Source organism: Nicotiana tabacum, chromosome 20 (assembly GCF_000715075.1).
Source record: "Nicotiana tabacum cultivar K326 chromosome 20, ASM71507v2, whole genome shotgun sequence".
Classification (NCBI taxonomy): Eukaryota; Viridiplantae; Streptophyta; class Magnoliopsida; order Solanales; family Solanaceae; genus Nicotiana; species Nicotiana tabacum.
Window position 1 is genome coordinate 16,597,282 of NC_134099.1, and position 7,317 is coordinate 16,604,598.

General features: G+C 39.7%; 1 protein-coding gene across 1 annotated transcript in view; it reads left to right on the top strand.

Annotated features, from left to right (window-relative positions):
* Positions 1-1,173: 1,173 nt before the first annotated feature.
* LOC107778470 (putative late blight resistance protein homolog R1B-12) overlaps positions 1,174-7,317 on the top strand; it is a 58,632-nt gene continuing 52,488 nt past the window's right edge. Inside the window, exons 1-2 of the mRNA XM_075239939.1 lie at positions 1,174-1,372; positions 6,574-7,314. The gene's annotated coding sequence lies outside the window, so the exon portion shown is untranslated. The remainder of the gene's footprint in view (positions 1,373-6,573; positions 7,315-7,317) is intronic.

The following is a 7,317-nucleotide window of genomic DNA, read 5'->3' on the forward strand; positions in this document are numbered from 1 at the left end:
AACATGCCTTTGTGATATTTGTGGCTTAAAAACATCACGTGTTGTAGCTTATTAATGAAAATATGCGGTGAAAATGTTATGACAATTGGCTATGAAATTAATATTTGCTGTTGGTTTCCATCTTAATCAATTCACAGCCACATTATACGTTAACATAAACAACTAGATATTCCTGCCAGAAACTCATGATATATGCATCTCCCAGATTTAGGCACCAAAATTTCCTTATGTTAGATATATGCTGTATTCAGTTTATGGTGATATTTTTTAGGAGATGCCATGATGCCTTCATAACTTTTTTTCTGATTTAAATGTGGTGGCCTTGCTATCTATAGCAAATTGTAATTTGTTCTTATAACTGCTTCTTTGTATGAATGTATCTTATTCTGGAAACATTCGATCCACTATTTTTGTTTACATGGCATAAACATGATGTAACACATGGAGGAAGTCGAAAACGAATGCATATTATTGAAGCAAACGAATAACGAGGATCATTCCTAGCCTGCGCTAGAAGCTATTTACATATGGTAGCCGAAAAATTATATAAAATTTATATAATTTTTTTATATTAACATATAATATATATATTTATATACAAATTTATTGTTTTTTCGGCTATTATTTTTGCAGCGGTTATACAATCCCATTTTCTCATTGAAAATTGACACATAAGGGGATATTATCCATGTCAAAATTATACAAGAAATTGCCTAAAACTGAGGAATTAAAGTGATAATTTGCGTTATCCAATAAAAGGAGAGGAAACGTTTTGCTTTAGAGTAGAAGATTTGTTTTATGAATGAGAGTTGAGTAACACCGTTAGGGGTCGTTTGGTATGAGGTATAAGAAGGTATAAGGGTGATATAAAAATTTAATACCATCGTAATACTTCGTTTGGTTAGCAAGCCAGGTATAAGTTATTCCGGTGTTAATTTTAACACTGAGATACCTTATACCTTATAGAAGGTGGAGTATTTAGCACCGATATAACTTATTCCTTCTTCTTATAAATTATTTAATTGTCATTCTTAATACAATATACCAAACAATGAATAAACAATAATTTCACCATAACTTATCCCAATATAAATTATACTAGCAACGAGCCCTTAGTTTTTGAATATATCCTGTTAGTGAAATCACATAGAAATATGAATTTCCCCCAATTTCCATACTATCCATCTAACAAATAGAAAATAGTAGTATACAGCAACTATTCGCAGCAACGGCGGCAATTAGAGAGGTAAACCAACAGAGAATTGATTTCCTCGGCGACTCCGTCCAACAGCCAGAAAATGAGCAACGACCGGCAGAGAATCGACCAACAAAAATCATAGTTCAGAACTGCTCAATGAAAATCATAGTTCAGGTGCAAATTTCAATATTTTTCCGGAAAAAGAAATCATGTGTTGGTACTTTGCATTATGTGAAAGTTAATTCTAGATTAACACGAACTAAAAATCTTTATTTGTGATAGTGGACTTAGGTTTATACAGACCTCCATAGTTTACCTACGAACTTCCAATATCGGGTCACGGGTCAGGTTAATCTCTCCAATTTAAATGCTAGTTTCCTATCGTTTTAAGAAATGTTTTCCTGTCTTCCGCTCCTTGCCAATGATATATCTTATACAACAAGAATAACATATCTAGTATAATACCACAAGTGGGGTTTGGGGAGGATAGTGTGCACGGAGACCTTACCCCTACCCTAGTGGAGTTAGAGAGGTTGTTTTCGATGGACCCTCGGCTTAATGACAAAATGAAAGGAGCAGTAGCAACAAGCAGTAACAATATCGATATAGTAAAATAACTGAAGCGAAAGAAATAACAGGTAGAATATAACTCTACGAACAAAAATACAAGACTAATACTACAATAGCATTGGAATACATTCAACCACCCCTAACCTATATCTTAATCTTCGACCTCCACACCCTCCTATCAAGGGTCATGTTCTCGGTAAACTGAAGTTGCACCGTGTCCTGGCTATCGCCTCACCCCAATCTTCCTCTACCTCTCCTCATGCCTACCACAACCAATTCCTTACACCTCCTCATGGGGGTATCTGCACCTCTCCTTTTCACATGCTCGTACTATCTTAGCCTCACTTTCGCATCTTGTCCTCCTCGTGAGCCACTCCCCCTTATCTCGAACAACTTTATTCCTAATCTTACCTCTCCTAGTAGGCCCGCACATTCATCTCAACATCTTCATCTCTGTTACTTTCATCTTCTGGACACGGGAGTTTTTAACTGGCCAACACTCTGCCCCACATAGTCGGTCTAACCACCACTTAGTAGAATTTACTTTTAAGTCTAGGCGGTACATTCTTATCACACAAAACATCGGATGCAAGCCTCCATTTTATCCATCCCGCTCCAATACGATGTGTGACATCTTCTCAATCTCCCTATTTCCTTGATTATTGATCGGAGGTATTTGAAACTTCCTTTCATAGGGAGGACCTGGTTGTCAAGCGTCACTACTACGTCCGCATCATGGTTCTCGTCACTAAACTTGCACTTCAAGTATTCTGTTTTGGTCTTGCTCAGCTCGAAACCTTTTGACTCCAGGGTTTGTCTCCAAACCTCCAACCTCGTGTTAATACTGCCTAGCGTCTCGTCAATCAGAATAATATCGTCTGCAAATAACATGCACCATGACACTTCCTCTTGAATGTGACGCGAATGTTTGTCCATCGTTAAAGCAAATATAAACGGGCTAAGAGCAGATACCTTGTGCAACACCATTAGAACTGAAAAGTGTTCTGAGTCTCCTCTCACGGTTGTCACCCGGGTCCTAGCTCCCTCAAACATCTCCTTAAACACCCTCGTATATGTAACAAGAACAATGCTAGCCTCCAAACATCTCCAAAGGACCTCCCTCGGGACTTTGTCATAAGCTCTCTCTAGGTCAAGGAACACCATATGCAAATCCCTCATTTTCTCCCTATACCGTTTTACCAATCTCCTAACGAGCTGAAGGGCTTCCGTAGTCGATCGTCTTGGAAACCAATGATATCTTTGTTATACATATCTATACCTGGTAGAAGGATGACTATACTTCTGGGAGCGAACTACGAGCGAATATGAAGTGCACAGATATTATTTATGCATTGGAATGAAAGACAATTCCGATCCGCTTTGTGTGTGAATAAGGAAGCTGCAAATAATGTAACTATGAGTCTTATGAAGAGTTCGATTGGCTCAGAATGGATGCGGACGACATGCTTAACACATGCAAGTGGGACGGGAAGTGATGCTTCCGTGGCGGATAAGTAACGCATAATAACCTGACTTTGGGGGAAGGTGAACAACAACTGTACCCTGTAGGCTTGAGAGCAAAATTACAAATAAAATACTCCCTCCGTTCCAATTTATGTGAACTTGTTTGTCTTGGCACGAAGTTTAAGAAAAAATGAAGATTTTTGGAATTTGTGATCCTGAACAAGTCAAAAAGGGATCCAGAGTATTTGTGTGGTTATAAAAGCTTCTCATTAATGGTAAAATTGTAAGTTTAAGCTAAATTGTTTCCATATTTAGAAAGGGGTCATTCTTTTTGGAATGGACCAAAAAGGAAATAGGTTCACATAAATTGGAACAGATGGAGTATATGTTTTTGGTTGAATTCTTTTAAAAAAAATAGTAATCGTTACTCTACACTTAAAATAGTTGGGGCATAAACTCTAAAATAGAAAGAGCTCGAAAATGATAATATTGTCGGTACCTAACTATTGTGATGGGCTCATCCTGACAAGTGATACCCACATTATTTTGTTTATTGATACTTTTTGGGGTCGTTTGGTTCAGAGACAGTTATGTAGGATGGATAATCAACAACAATAACATACCCAATAAAATCTCACTATTGGGGTCTGGGGAGAGTAGAGTGTACGCTGACCTTACCCCTACCCTGAAAAGGGTAGAGAGACTGTTTTCGAGAGACTCTCGGCTCAACAGGAGAGACAATAATATCAGAAAAGAAACAAGAGAAAAGGCATGTAACAACAAAAATATGTCAGAAAGAAAATAACAACAACGAATAAGTGAAAGGACAATAACACAAAACTATGCAAAACAACAATGTGAACACAACATAGACCGCTAACAAACCTAAACAAAACTCTATCAGACTACCCGGTACAAAGAGGAAAGAATTCTCGTCTACCCCCCTAGCCTACGACCCTAATGCTCGACCTCCACATGTTCCTATCAAGAGCCATGTCCTCGGAAATCTGAAGCCGCGCCATGTCCTGCCTGACCACCTCGCCCTAATACTTCTTAGGCCGCCCTCTGCCTCTTCTCGTACCTGCCAAGTCAACCGCTCACACCTCCTAACCGGTGCATCTAGGCTTCTCCCCCGCACGTGTCCGAACCATCTAAGCCGCGCTTCCTACATCTTGTCTTCCACGGGAGCCACGCCCACCCTCTCCCGAATAGTTTCATTCCGAATCTTATCCAGCCTAGTGTTCCTACACATCCATCTCAACATCCTCATTTTTACTACTTTCATCTTCTGGATATGTGAATTCTTGACTGGCCAACACTCAGCTCCATACAACATGGCCGGTCTAACCACCGCTCTATAGAACTTACCTTTGAGTTTCAGTGGTACATTCTTGTCACACAGGGCTCCAGACGCTAACCTCCATTTCATCCACCCCACCCCAATACGGTGCGTAACATCCCCGTCGATCTCCCTGGATAATTGACCCTAAGTACTTAAAACTTTCTCTCCTGAGGATGTCCTGTGAGTCTAGCCTAACTTCCACATCCGCTTCCCCCGTCACGTCGCTGAACTTCCGTCTTAGTCCTACTCAACTTGAAACCTTTAGACTCCAGGGCCTGCCTTCAAACCTCCAGTCTCCATTAACGCCGCCTCGCGTCTCATCAATCAGAACTATATCATCAACGAACAACATACACCATGACACCTCTCCCTGGATATGGTGTGTTAGTGCGTCCATCGCCAGAGCAAATAAGAACGGACTGAGCGCAGATCCTTGGTGTAACCCCATAACCACCGGAAAAGGCTCTGAGTCACCTCCCACAGTCCTAACTCTAGTCATAGCTCCATCATACATATCCTTTATCTCTCTAATGTAAGCCACCGACACACCTTTCACCGCCAGACACCTCCAAAGGATGTCCCTAGGGACCTTGTCATATGCCTTCTCTAGGTCAATAAACACCATATGCAAATCCCTCTTCCTATTCCTGTATAGTTCCACCAACCTCCCTAATAAAGTGGATAGCTTCCGTAGTAGAACGAACCCGAACTGGTTTTCCAATATAGACACCGCCCTCCTTATCCTCCCTTCCACCACCCTCTCCCAAATTTTCATGGTATGACTTAGTAACTTGACGCCCCTATAGTTGTTTCAATTCTGGATATCCCCTTTGTTGTTGTACACCGGAACCATTGTACTCCACCGCCACTCATTAGGCATCCTCTTTGTCTTGAAGATAACATTAAACAACCTAGTCAGCCACTCCAAGCCTGATCGACCCGCATATCTCCAAAACTCTACTGGAATCTCGTCTGGTCCTGTCGCTTTGCCCCGACTCATCTTACCCATCGCACCCACGACCTCCTCAACCTTAATGCGCCTACAATACCTGAAGTCTCGGTGACTCTCGGAGTGCCCAATTGCCCTAACACGATGTTTTCATCCCCCTCTTTATTCAGAAGTTTATGAAAGTACGATTGCCATCTTTGCCTAATCTGGGCCTCTTCCATCAATAGTCGACCGTGCTCGTTTTTGATGCACCTCACTGGATCCAGGTCGCGAGCCTTCCTCTCTCTCGCTTTGGCCAACCGAAATAACTTCTTGTCCCCACCTTTGCCCCCAAGTTCCTCATAAAGCTGACCAAAAGCAGCAGTCTTAGCCTCTGTGACCGTTAATTTCGCCTCCTTCCTAGCCTCATTGTATCTTTCTCTGATCGCTCTCCTCTGATCCTCGTCGGTGCTCTCTACTAACTTAATGTAAGCCGCTTTCTTGGCTTCCACTTTGCCTTGGACCACGTCATTGAATTAATATTGGCATTAATAATCCATAGTTTTGTACTAGTGCTTTATTTGGTTCATTGAATTAAAAATAGGATAATACGATGTATAATCCAAACCATTTGGTTTGGTATGAAGATAGATAAATTTGGATACAATTTTGTTTCCAATTTGAACGTTGAATATTTCAGTTATGAAACTGATAGGGCCCTGGGGGGGGGGGTAACATTGTCATGTTGATAACTATATCTAGGTTAATTGATCATGCTATTATTAACAAATAATACCAAGATATTATTATAAAATTTATAATGGTATTAGGTAATACCGTAAACAAACACTGGATAGACATAATCCAGTATTTCATACCAGAATTAGAATCCTAATCCTTTTAACCAGAAGTCCTTTTAGAAAACTCAGTTGTTTTCTTAGCAGAATACTTTTATGTTATGGCAAAAAATGCTTTGTACTCGTAAAGCTTTTTTTTTAAATATCTATCTTTCAAAATAAATGGCAAGAAAAAAAGGAGTATTGACTTCAAATGGTTAATATGTTATAATAGGTTTAAACTTTACACCCAAGGGTGTAGTTTACTGGTCATGAAGTGGATTGAAAACCATGAGCTTCAGGTTCAAATCCTAGGGGAGGCAAAAATACTACTTTACTAGGTGATTTCTTTCCATATGTCCAAGCCTTGGTGGACAGGGTTACTTGATACATGTTGTTGGTAAGAGGTAGCAGTATCCCGTGCAATTAGTCGAGTTGCGTGCAAGCCGACTCGGACACCACTATTATCCATTTTTTTAAACTTTGAAATATAATATTATAAGTATGATTTTAAGAAACTAAAATGTTTTGTATTGTTTCCTAGAACATATTGATTTCCATATCCCTTTAATGTGCCATGTGAATATTTAGTCAATGTGGACTAGTCGTGGCAAGTAGGAATTTTATTAAAGCTTGTTTTGTAACAACAGAGGCTGGATTTTAATTTTGTGAGTTCCAAACCGCAATCCTTTTTGTTTACTAGGTTCTGAGTAGGTTATTTATGTATATATATCTGATGAATTTCTTAACAAAAAATACAAAGGTGTAGGCCAAAGCTATTGGATTTTGTTGAACTCATAACTTTAACGGTATATCCGTCCCTGAACATCAACGCGCTATAAAACTTCAATTTATGGTTGGTAATTATTTTCTTCTTCAAAGAATGAACACTATGGGACTTCAAAGTTGGTAGGTTTACTTACCAAAACGAGTTCACATCTCATTTTCAGAGGCATGTACATATGAGAAAATAACAGCC